The sequence below is a fragment of the Anomaloglossus baeobatrachus genome, chromosome 2 (assembly GCF_048569485.1).
Source record: "Anomaloglossus baeobatrachus isolate aAnoBae1 chromosome 2, aAnoBae1.hap1, whole genome shotgun sequence".
NCBI lineage: Eukaryota > Metazoa > Chordata > Amphibia > Anura > Aromobatidae > Anomaloglossus > Anomaloglossus baeobatrachus.
Window position 1 is genome coordinate 737,281,724 of NC_134354.1, and position 12,585 is coordinate 737,294,308.

Below are 12,585 nucleotides of genomic sequence, written 5' to 3' on the forward strand. Positions count from 1 at the left end.
GTATTTGTGAGCAATGGAATTCGCACTTCTCCAGTTTAATATACAGGTGGTTATCCCTCAGACGGGTAAGTACTGTCTTTACGTGCTCCTGGTGTTCCTGTAGGGAATCAGAAAAGATCAAGATATCATCCAGGTAAATCACCATGAATTGGTCCATTATATCCCTAAAAATATCGTTGACTAGGTGTTGGAAAGCCGCAGGAGCGTTACAGAGTCCGAAGGGCATCACTAGATACTCATAATGTCCATACCGACACCTGAAGGCTGTTTTCCACTCGTCCCCGGGACGTATGCGGAGTAGATTATATGCCCCAGGGAGATCCAATTTAGTGAATATCTTTGCCTGTTGTACTCGCTCCAATAGTTCGGGAATCAACGGTAACGGATACCGGTTCCGGATGGTTATCTTATTTAGTTCCCGGTAGTCGATACAAGGTCTCAGAGTCCCCTCTTTCTTTTTCACAAAAAAGATGGGTGCCCCTGCTGGTGAGGTAGAAGGGCGAATAAATCCCTTGGCTAGGCTTTCATCGATGTAATCTTTTAGTGCTTGTAACTCAGGTGCCGCCAACGGGTAGACATGACCAAATGGGATCTCTGCCCCTGGGAGTAAGTCTATGGGACAATCATACGGTCTATGCGGGGGAAGCCGATCTGCTTTTCTTTTGTCGCATATATCAGCGAAGTCATGATAAACCGGGGGTAGAACAGGTACCTGTACAGTGCCCTCCGCATTCGGTGTTACTGGAACCGGTACAGTTGGACTAATGGTCGGACCACTCTGCGGTGGGAAGGATATTTCTTTAGTCTCCCACTCGATGACTGGATTTGTAGACCGCAGCCAAGGAATTCCTAAAATTATAGGAAAATGGGGAGAAGAAATTAACAGGAAAACAAGGGTCTCCTGCTGACCTGGTTTCATCACACATTCTAGGGGTACTGTCTCCCGATCAACTGGTCCAGAAACTAATGGAGAACCGTCTACCGTCTCCATGGTAACCGGTGAGGATCTTCGTTGAGTCTGGATACCGTGTTTCCTGGCAAAAGAAGAGTCCATGAAATTTCCCCCTGCCCCAGAGTCTATCATAGCAGATGTAGGAATTAACTGTCCCTCCCACCGGATCTGAATGGGAAGCAAGCAATGGGTGTATTTCCCTTCTGAGTCCTTAGGTGAAGTAGACATTACAGTCAAGGGAAATACCGCATCCAGGTGTCCACTTGCCTCGGAGATATCGGACTCTGCGTCCGTGTTGTCACACTCTTCCATGGCTGCCAGTACCTTATTTGGGCGATTTGGACGTATTGGGCAGTCAATCAGAAAATGGTCCGATTGACCACAATAGAAACATAAACGCTCACGGAGCCGGTGTTCACGACGTTCGTTGGTCTCTCGCTTTTGTAGAGAGTCCACTTGCATAGGAACATCCTCGGCCTCCCGTGGCGTCTTGAGAGCGGGTTCTCTAGAAGGAAACGCAAAGTTGGTTACCCGGTTTACAGCTGCCCATTTTTCCTGTCTACGTTCCGTCAAGCGGGTATCGATACGCACACAGTGTTGGAGAAACAGTTCAAAATCCCGTGGAGATTCGGAACGAGTTAACTCGTCCTTGATGGTACCGGACAAACCCTTTCTGAAAACTGACAATAACGCATTGTTTCCCCAGTCGGTGTCTACCACTAACCTTTTGAACTCAGTGGCGTATTCGACGACAGACCGCTTTCCCTGACGTAAGGAAAGGAGAGCTGATTCGGCGGTAGCACGGCGATTAGGATCATCAAACATTTGCGCCATTGCTGTTAAAAAGTCATCCAGGTGATTTAAACGGATATCACGATTCTCTATCATAGGATTAGCCCAAGCCAGTGCTCGGGAGGTTAACAACATTATTATGCATAACACTTTTGACCGGTCAGAACGGTAATAATCAGCATGTACATCAAAAAACAGTATACACTGGTTAACAAATCCACGAAACTGACTACGATCACCACTGAAACGAAATGGGGGTAACCTAGGCATACCGGCCGCTGATACGGACGTAGTGGGGGGCGGCTTCCTGAGCCTCCACTCGGGTTTGCAAATCCTGAATAGCCGGACCCAGTACCTGGTGATCATGGCCCAGCTGGGCCTCCACATCTCTAAGTTTAGTCTGCACCGCCTCCATCTCCTGCTGCAAGGAGTTAATCATGGAGAAGAGCTGATCTACTCGTGTCTCAGTCATTGCCCCAGCGAAATCCTTTTGTGGCCTGAGTATAATGTAATACTATTGTATGTACTGAGGATTTCGATTGCGTTAGGGCAATGACAACCAGAGACGAGTTCTTGGTGCAAGATGTTTATAATATGCAACCAGCAATATGTACATAAACAGAACAAAACCACAGTAGAACATACACACAGGAAATACCTTCCAGGGTCGGAGCGAAAGGGAATTCCCGGGACCGCGCACCGGACTCCCCCAGGGAGACCACCAAGAGCGAACCCCTATACAGGAACTGTCTGGCAATCACCCCAGAAGGCCTAAATGCGCAGTAGCCGGGACACAAAAGGGCAATAGGTAAGTCCAAAAACGTCCGTACGGTATGAGTCCAGAGCGGTGAAGAAACGGAAGGAACCGAGCAGAAGTACCGACCAAAGACGGCAAACGGAGTCCGGGCACAGCTAGATGAGACCAGATGAAGTCCAGAGTCGGTGTCGGTTGTTTTTCAAGGGGATCCAAATAACAATCAGGCACCAAGAGCAGCAGGGCAGGAGCACACAGGAAACAGTATACTCAGGCACTGGACTAAGCTTTAGGGGCGGCTTTTATGCAGATGGACAGGAAGTAGGGCAACAGAACAGAAAACTCCATGTTAACAAAGGGCAAGCTCTTTCAAAAGAAAACTGGAAAACCCGGAACTCTGACACTGTGTATGTCTATGTATAGATATCTCTAACTCAAAGTCTGGTCTTGCTGTCCTCGCCTCCCACCCAATAGCAAGTTACAACTATTCCTGGTGGACATACCAGTCCAATATGTCCAGGAACTATTATGATTTTTATCCTCTGTAACTTGCTATCGACTATTTTCAGTTATCATTCTGCCTGAATTCTACGTGCCGAAATTTTCTTTACTTTGAGCATACACTGCCAAAGCTGTTATTCAGTGGCTTGCCTGCTATAGACTGACTGTCAGCTGTATACAGGGATAACAAAGGCCTAATCTACTCTCCTGTAATCGATATTGCCATGTCTGCTGCTAAAGATGGATTACACTTTACAACAGGCAGTAAAGAGAGAAAGTTACACAGAAGGGAGACCCCTAGTGGCTGACACTTTAGGCTTATTGTTTTTGGCTAAGGCTACATTTTTATTTTTTTTTTATCATGATTTACAAATTATTCATAGCCCTATATCAGATGAGTTCTAATTATCACACATACACTGGTGGAGACTGCAGAAAATGTGGTCCATCCATTTAATTTAGTGGTATGTTATTGGATAAGCATTTTTTCCAGAAAATTGATTGGTGCTGCTTAAAAAAAAACAAAAAAACCCATACATCACCCAAATTTTTTCTCAGCATCTGATACATATCATCATTAATTGCACCATGGATCTATTATAACTTGTGTGCCCTGGGTCATGGCTGATATTCCACAGGACTGATGGTCTGCAATGGAAAAAAAAATTGCAGCATGAAACACTTTTGCTCCCAATTTACAGTCCAGAATAATGCATACAATGTAAAGGCAGCCCCTGCACCCATCTGCAATGCGGATGAGCATGTGGAGACAGTCACATCCACAATTTGCGGTCATGATGGGCCTTATTTCCAGGGCATCTGCTGGACCCTGGCCTTAAGAGTTCTTTACACGCTGCGAAATTGCTAGCGATGTCGCGAGCGATAGCACCCGCTCCCGTTGTTGGTGCGATATGTGGTGATCGCTGCCGTAGCGAACATCATCGCAACGGCAGCGTCATACGCAGATACCTGTTCAGCGAGGTCGCTGTGGACACCGAACAATCCCTCCTTCGAGGGGGAGGTGCGTTCGGCGTTACAGCGACGTCACAAAACGGCCAGCCAATAGAAGAGGAGCATGCTGCCCACCTCCTTCCTTCCTCATTGCCGGTGGACGCAGGTAAGGAGATGTTCATCGCTCTTACGGTGTCACACATAGCGATGTGTGATGACGCAGGAACGACAAATAACCAGCGGCATGCACAATCACCGATATTTGGAAAAGGAGCGACGTGTCAACGATTTTTGACGTTTTTGCGATCGTTGATCGTCGCGCCTTGGTGTCACACGCTGCGATGTCGCGAACGGCGCAGGATGTGCGTCACTAACGGTGTGACCCCGACAATATATCGTTAGCGATGTCGCAGTGTGTAAAGCACCCTTTAGGCTAGTTTCATATTCTAGCACCTGTTCACACCAGTTGGATATGTGGGTCAGTCTTTTTATATATTTGTAGTTTCATATGTCTGTCATTCATAGTCCGAGTGTGAACTGCAGTCTCCAGACTCGGATCGTGAAACTGGCCTAAGTGTAAAAAAATAGATTTTAGATATTGATCCCATATATTCTGCAAATGTTAGATAATCTATTCAATGGGAGCTAGAAATCTGCGTAACTGTTGCTCTCTACAAATTATCAATGCAAAATGTTAGGTGTTCACACAGGACTGAGGGGTACAGCACTAACAAACTTTGTAACACCCGGCCCATAATGTAGCTCCATGTTTAAACTACACTTAGTTTTAATGTCCAGCAGTCTGTGCCGATTACTTATTTTTTATTATTATTTGTTATTATTATTATAGCGCCATCTATTCCATGGCGCTTTACATGTGAAAGGGGTATACATAATAGGGACAAGTACAATAATCATAAACAATACTAGACACAGACAGGTACGGGAGGATAGAGGACCCTGCCCGCGAGGGCTCACAGTCTACAGGGGATGGGTGAGGATACATTAGGTGACGGTTGTGCGGCGTTATATCAGACTGAGGGTTACGGCAGGTTGTAGGCTTGTCGGAAGAGGTGGGTCTTCAGGATCCTTTTGAAGCTTGTCAAGGTAGGCAAGAGTCTGATATGTTGTGGTAGAGCATGCCAGAGTATGGGGGAGGCACGGGAGAAATCTTGGATGCGGTGGTGGGAAGAGGAGATGAGAGGGGAGTAGAGAAGGAGATCTTGTGAGGTTTGAAGGTTACGTGCAGGTAGGTACCAGGAGACTAGGGCACAGATGTATGGAGGAGACAGGTTGTGGATGGCTTTGTAGGTCATGGTTAGTGTTTTGAACTGGAGTCGTTGGGCAATGGGAAGCCAGTGAAGAGATTGGCAGAGAGGAGACGTCGGGGAGTAGCGGGGGGACAGGTGGGTTTAATCTTTAAGGGTTCACTAAAAAAAAAAAAAAATTGCTCTTTCATCCAGAAAAGTTGGATGAGTGAAATCCATTTAATATGAAGACTTGCTTTTTGTGTGCTGAGCTGTAGTTTTCAGTTATAGCATTTTGGGTGGTAGATGTGACATTGATGGGGTTTTGTTTTGTTTTTTAATTGCAATGACTGTAACATCACAAAAATTGAGTTTTATTTATTTTCTCCAGCACTTAATGTATGTTTTAAAATGAGACTATACCAAATGTTTTTTTTATTGGAAAAAGGGCGGTGAATTAAACATTCACTGCTCAAAAAAAATAAAGGGAACACTTACATTGTGTTGTTTAACTCCAAGTCAGGCTGGTTTCAGATGTCCATGTTTCAAGTACGTGTGACATCCGTTTTTAACACTGATGCCACACGTACCCATGTTATTTCCTGTTACTCACACATCCGTGTTTTCACATGGACCGTGTGACTGCTCATGACCCCGCACGCACACGCAGGCAATTACGTTTTTTATTCGGCAGTACGGGTGTCACACGGACCGCACACTGATCTGATCCGTGTGACATCAGTGTGACACATACCGGAGAAAACACGGGTCTTTTTAATAAAAATATTTTCTATATTTACCTGTATCCAGCAATGCTGTCTCCCGCTCCAGACCCCCGCTCATTATACTCACTGAATATTCAGTGCCCTGTGGAGCTGGAAGCTGGAGCAGCGCAGGGGACTTCAGGGCTGGGGACCGCATCACTGGGTGAGCATACAGCTGTGTGTGTGTGTTCAGTGTATACATGCATGTGCGGTATGTGTATGTAAGTGCTCGGTGTATCGTGTGTCTGCTTTGTGTGTATAGAACCTGGAAGCCGGAGCATTGCGGGGACAGCAGCGGGGACTCATCACAGTTCCCAATGAACTCTGATGAACCCGTGAAGCTGTAGCGCGGGGGTCATCAGAGTTTATTGGGAACTCCAATGACCTCCTGGATGTCACTGTGCTTGCAGAATTTCACCTGTGCCCACGGTGCTGGCCCCACGGTTCTGTCCCCGCACTGCTCCGGCTTCCAGGTCCTGAGTGCGGTGAATAATCAATGAATATAATGAGCAGCGGTCAGGAGCGGGAGGCAGCAGAGGCGAAGAAAACAGGTAAATATGGAAAATCTTTTTATTTCATAGACCCGTGTTTTCTCTGGTATGTCACACATGGATGTCACATGTGATACATGTATGACCATAACCATGCGTGACTGTTACCTGATTAAACACGGACGTCTGAAACCGGCCTCAATCACACTTCTGTGAAATCATCCTGTCCAGCTATTAAGAAACACTGATTTGTGAATCAATTTCTCCTGCTGCTGTGCAAATGAACAGACAACAGGTAAAAATGATTGGCCAATAGCAAGACAATCCTAGAAAGGAGCGGTTCTGCAGGTGCTGACCTCAGACCAGTTCTCTGTTCTCATCTTTTTGGCTGTTGTTTTGGTCACTTTTGTATGGTCTCATTGCTTTCACCCCTAGAGATAGCATGAGGCGGTGCTACTACACACACAAGTGCCTCGCCTAGGGTAGCTCATCAAGGATGGCAAATCAATGTGGTAAGAAGATTAGCTGTGTGTCAGCAGTGTCCAGAGCATGGAGCAGATACTAGGAGACTTGGAGGGGGCCATAGGAGGGCAACAAAATAGGAGCAGGATGACTACCTCCTTCCTTGTGCAAGGAGAAGCAGTGTCAGAGCCCTACAACTTGACCTTCAGAGGGTGGTATGAGGGCCCAACATCCACAAGTGGGTGTTGTGCTTGCTGCTCAACACCTTGCAGGGCGATTGGCATTTGCCAGAGAACACAAAGATTGGCAGATTCAACATTGACTCCCTATGCTCTTCATGGATGAGAGGAGGTTCACATTGAGCACGTGACAGAATCTGGAGATGCTGTGGAGAGTGTTCTGCCTGCAACATCCTCCAGGATGACCAGTTTGGCTAATAGTGTGGAGAGGCTTTTCTTTGGAAGGCTGCACAGCCCTCCATGTGATAGTCACTGGTACCTTGATTGCCATTAGATATCAGCATGAGATCCTCAGACCCATTGTGAGACCATATGCTGGTGCAGTGGGCTCTGGGCGCCTTCTGATGCATGACAATGCTAGGCCTCAAGTGTTTCCGTAGTTCCTGCATGATGAAGGCATCGATGCTATAGACTAGCCCGCCTGATCCGCAGACCTTAATCCAATCGAGCACACCTGGGACATCATGTCTTGTTCCATCCACTAACTCCACATTGCACAAGAGACTGTCTGGGAGTTGACTGATGCTTTAATCCAGGTCTGGGAGGAGATCCTTCAGGAGAACACCAGAAGGATGCCCAGGTGTTGTAGGAAGGTCACACAGCCATGTAAGGTCTAAGCCACACGGTGAGAAAATCTGTGCGAGTGGAGTGCGATAAAACATCGCATTCCCCTCGGACCAATTCTAGCCTGTGTGTCAGCGCACATGAGCGATTATTTTCTCAGCCCTAATCGGACCGAGAAAACAATCGCAGCATGCTGTGATTGTAATGCGAGACTCTTTCTCTCGCACCCATTGAAGTGAATGGGGCGAGAGAAAAATCGCACTGCACTCGCGGTACACCGGTGTACTGCCAGTACAGTGCGAGAATGGCAATAGCCGACTACGGAGGAGAGAGGGAGAGAAATCCCTCCCTCCCTCCTGAGAGCCGGCCCGCCTCCCGCAGCTGAGGTCTGCTCGCAGGGTCGGACCTCAGAAGCAGGCACACTCGCATGACACTCGGCTCCTGCTGTGCTGCCAGCTCGAGCCGAGTCTCATGCGAGCATCGCAGTAGTGCCTCGTGTGGCCCCAGCCTAAAGGCAGCACACAACTGAGCCTCATTTCCTTGCCTTGAGGCATTTCCACTGAAGTTGGATTAGCCTGTAATTTGATTTTCCATTTTGATTGAATATTATTCCAAATCCAGACCCCCCACGGGATATTCATTTGGATTTCCATTGATCATTTTTAGATTTTATTATTCTCAACGTATTCCACTATGTAATGAATAAAGATTTGCAACTGGAATATTTCCTTTGTTGAGATCTAGGATGTGCTATTTGTATGCAGTGTATATTTCCCTGAAAATAAGACATGGTCTTATATTTTGGCTCCAAATACTGTGCTAAGGCTTAATATCAGGGGATACCTTTTTATTATATTGATTGGAACATCAGTGATTGGAACATGTTAATAGCAAATGAATATTCCACCCCTTCCATAATCCTACCCACCCCTCTGTATCGGCATCAGTGATTTACTCAGACTACTGTATTACTGCCTGAGGGTCGCAGCGCAATGCTTGGACTGGCCATTGACTCTTTTCACCGGAGTGCGACGGCTGCATAGATATGCACACGGACATGCTGAGGTCAGAAGAGCCGCCGGCCAGTGAGTATTGCGCTGCGAGCCTCGGGCAGTAATACAGTGAATCTCTGACATTGGTACAGAGGAGTGGTGGCGGCATGGGTGGGGGAAGGGGTGAATTTTCATTTCCCATTAACTAGCTGGCATGTGATATTACTTCCAGCAAGATGGGCTGCAGTGTGTACATTGCCCAGGCCAAAAACTAGTACTCTACCAGGATACAGCTAAACCCACACTAAAGTGTAAGCATCACAGGTGCAGGAGGAGCAAATCACACACACACCTCTTGGAATAGAGGGGGGGGCGATCGCTAGATGATAAAACTGCACACTAGTGGCTTGCATAGAGCGCTGTTCACACATGCAGATAACACAGTCACAAACCCGCAGCCTATTAGGTGACGGCCCATACTATTAGATCAGGCGGGCTGCCAAGCCGTATGCCACCTGTGTACTATGCACGGACAGACACTCTACAATGCAAGGCCAACATAAAGGGGCCTGGCTGGTATCCTGTACAAAAAAAAATGAGTTTTTTGTTGATATTTATGGCCATAAAACATAAGCCTACAACCCTTGTCCCGGGACTTCATGCTTGTAGGTCCCTACACTAAATATAAAAATAGCAACAAAAAGAGGAAAATATCCTCCAAAAATTAAGTATTACTAACTAGCTGGCATGTTACCATAAACTTCAGGGGCTTACAGAAACACAACGGGGCAATCTACATCAATAACTGTTACATATCTTATATGGCTGTCCAAGCTAAGGATACTATTATAGTATGGTACACAACCAGGCCTTATTTTTTGGAGTAGGGCCCTATACATATACTCCAGAAAGGCTGGAAAACCCTGCTAGCGCTTATTTTGGGGGTAGATCTTTTTGTGAAACTCTGTACATGTATGTGTGTATATAAATATATATATATAAAAAAAAAATGTACCCCCTTATGTGATTTTAATCTGAGATGTTTCATTGATTATACTATACACTGTATAAATGGAGGTCTCTCCCGGACACGTCACCTATAGCTGAGCCTTCAGAAATGTACTCAGATGGCAGCGAGGCCCTCCAAGACACCAGCTGTGCCGACACCACTACACATGCATCGGTGATCACACCAGTTAAGTGCTTCGTCAGTGCCAGTTGCTGTTTATTTAAATGGTGACATCAATCAGTGAAATTACAGCCAAAATGTGCCCTCTATGGAGCGAGCACAGCGCCCCCCCAGCTATAACATACATACATACATACATACATACATGCATGGCAGTGAGCACAGAGACATCAGATCAGGTGTCGGGAACCTATGGCTCGTGAGCCAGATGTGGCTCGTTTGATAGCTGCATTTGCTTGCAAAACAAATCTTTAATAAATAAAAATACCGCATTTTCCAGTTTGTAAAACGCACTTTCCCCCCCAAAACTGGGGGTGCATCTTATAAGCTTACCGAGGCGGCAGTGGTGGTGCTGTGTCGGCGATACAGCGGGCTTGTGGGGTCTCGTGACGGTGAGCCCCGCAGAAGCCAGTGGGCTGCTTTTAAAGCTCCTTAAGTTGACAAGAGCGACTTCAAGAAAAATGGCCGCGGAGACAGCGTGTGCGCAAAGAGGACTTTTCGGCTATTTTCTTGAAGTCAATTGTGTAGATCTGCGCACGCACTGTGGCCATTTTCTTGAAGTCGATCTCGTCAACTGTGGGAGATTCAAAGCAGCCCGCCAGTAAATATATGGCACCCGCCGCGGTGACACCCCATGAGCCCGCAGCAGTATTACTGACCCTCCACACATTGACCCTGCTTCCTGGAACCTGAGCCGCTCCACCACCGCCGCTCCACCCTTAAAATATGTGGCGTTCATGGCTCTCTCAACCAAAAAGGTTCCCAACCCCTGCATCAGACGCTCTGTGGTCATACAGTCGGGAATAACGGCCCTGATGGGGCCATAGGGTCACCACAAGCTGTAACAATCCCCGTACAGTTAGCGCCCCCTACTGGTGACTGCACATAATCAGGAAGGAAATCATTTATCAGTCAGTCAGAAACATTGATTTTGATGCAGATTTTCTCCATCTGCAGCTCCCCCTGCTCTATATACAGTGCGGGGGCAGCACCTGCACATTGGGAACGTGGACGCACGGGGCACACTGTAGGCCGCTGCTTACACCCAACCCACTCCACACACCGACAAATTATAAAACTGAAGCGAAATAACAGCGGAGCCGCCCTCCCCTCTGCGACCACCGGGTGGCAGTCACCGCCTATCATGTGGAAACCGCACTGGTTTCTGGGCAGACAGGGCGGGACACCGGAAAAGCTAAGCATGATGGGAAGTGTAGTTTTCTGTGACTCCCTTAGAATTTGATCTCCGGGCTGCGGTGTCAGGTGAGAGCAGAGGCCGGGGTCCCGGGTCCTGTCACTCTATACTGGTGATTAGACCATGGGTTTATTCAGTGACTAATCCACGGGATCAGCCGCGTGGTGTGATGACGTCATCAGCATGCTGCCGGCACCAGGAGCACGTGTGATAGAAAGCTACAGCTGCCCGCCGGTGTCACCATGGTTACCGTATCTAACAGAGTATTGAGGGTGCGGGGATGGTCCATAAGATCTGAGGGTGACAGAATAAACTGATGGGAGATGTAGGGCTGTATGCAGACGGCGCTGTCACATGGGGCGCAGTGGGAATGTCTCTTTTCCCTTTTCCCCCTCATCCTCTCTGCTTCTTTCTCTCCCACACTCTCTCTCCATGCCCCTCTGTCTCTTTACCTTTATCTCTCTCCCTTTTCCCCCTCCGTCTCTCTCGCCATCACCCTCTCTCTTTCTCTCCCTTTTCTCCCCCCTTCTTCTCCCCCTCTCCTTCTCTCTCCCTCCCTCTCTTCCCCCTCCTCTCTCTCTCCCCCCTCCCTCCTTCTCTCCCCCCCCTCCCTCCTTCTCTCCCCCCCTCCCTCCTTCTCTCTCCCCTCCCTCTCTCCCTCCCTTCTCTCCTCTCCCCCTCCTCCTCTCTCACCCCCTCCCTCCTTCTCTCTCCCCTCCCCTCCTCTCTCCCCCCTCCTCCTTCTCTCTCCCCTCCTTCCTCTCTCTCCCTCCTCCTTCCTCCTCTCTCCCCTTCTCTCCCCCCTTCCCTCTCTCCCTCCCTTTCTCCCTCCCTCCCCTCCCCTTTCTCCCTCCCTTTCTCCTCCCTCTCCCTCCCTTTCTCCCTCCCTCCCTTCTCCCCTCTCTCCCCCCTTCTCCCCTCCCTCCCTCCCTTTCTCCCTCCCTTTCTCCCTCCCTCCCTTTCTCCTCCCTCCTTTCTCCCTCCCTCCCTTTCCTCCCTCCCTCCCTTCTCCTCCCTCCCTCTCCCCCTCCCTCCCTCCCTCTCCCCTCTCCCTCCCTCCCTCTCCCCCTCCTCCCCCTCTCCCCCTCTCCCCCTCCCTCCCTTCCCCCTCCCTCCCCTCCCTTTCCCTCCCCTCTCCCTCCCTTTCCCCCTCCCTCCTCCCTTTCCCCTCCCTTCCTCTCCCTCTCCTCCCTTTCCCCCTCCTCTTCCCCTCCTCCCTCCCTTTCCCCCTCCTCTCCCCTCCCTTCTCCCCTCCCTTTCCCCCTCCCTCCCTTTCCCCCTTCCCTCCCTTCCCTTCCCCTCTTCCCTCCCTCCCTTTCCCCCTCCCTCCCCTCCCTTTCCCTCCCTCCCTTTCCCCTCCCTCCCTCCTTTCCCCCTCCTCCCTCCCTCCCTTCTCCCCTCCCTCCTCTCCCCTTCTCCCTTTCCCCCTCCTCCCTTTCCCCCTCCCTCCCTCCCCTCCCTTTCCCCCTCCCCCCCTCCCTCCCTTTCCCCC

The 12,585-nt window shown here is 48.9% G+C and overlaps 1 protein-coding gene across 3 annotated transcripts in view; it reads left to right on the plus strand.

The window, feature by feature from the left end:
* The first annotated feature begins 8,780 nt into the window (after positions 1–8,780).
* Positions 8,781–12,585, plus strand: part of EEF1AKMT1 (EEF1A lysine methyltransferase 1) — a 21,457-nt gene continuing 17,652 nt past the window's right edge. Inside the window, exon 1 of one of the 3 annotated variants that reach the window (XM_075334643.1) lies at positions 8,781–8,802. The gene's annotated coding sequence lies outside the window, so the exon portion shown is untranslated. Of the gene's footprint in view, positions 8,803–11,072; positions 11,162–11,328; positions 11,366–12,585 lie in introns of those variants that run through there. The other 2 variants (XM_075334640.1, XM_075334641.1) reach the window with 2 other exon arrangements.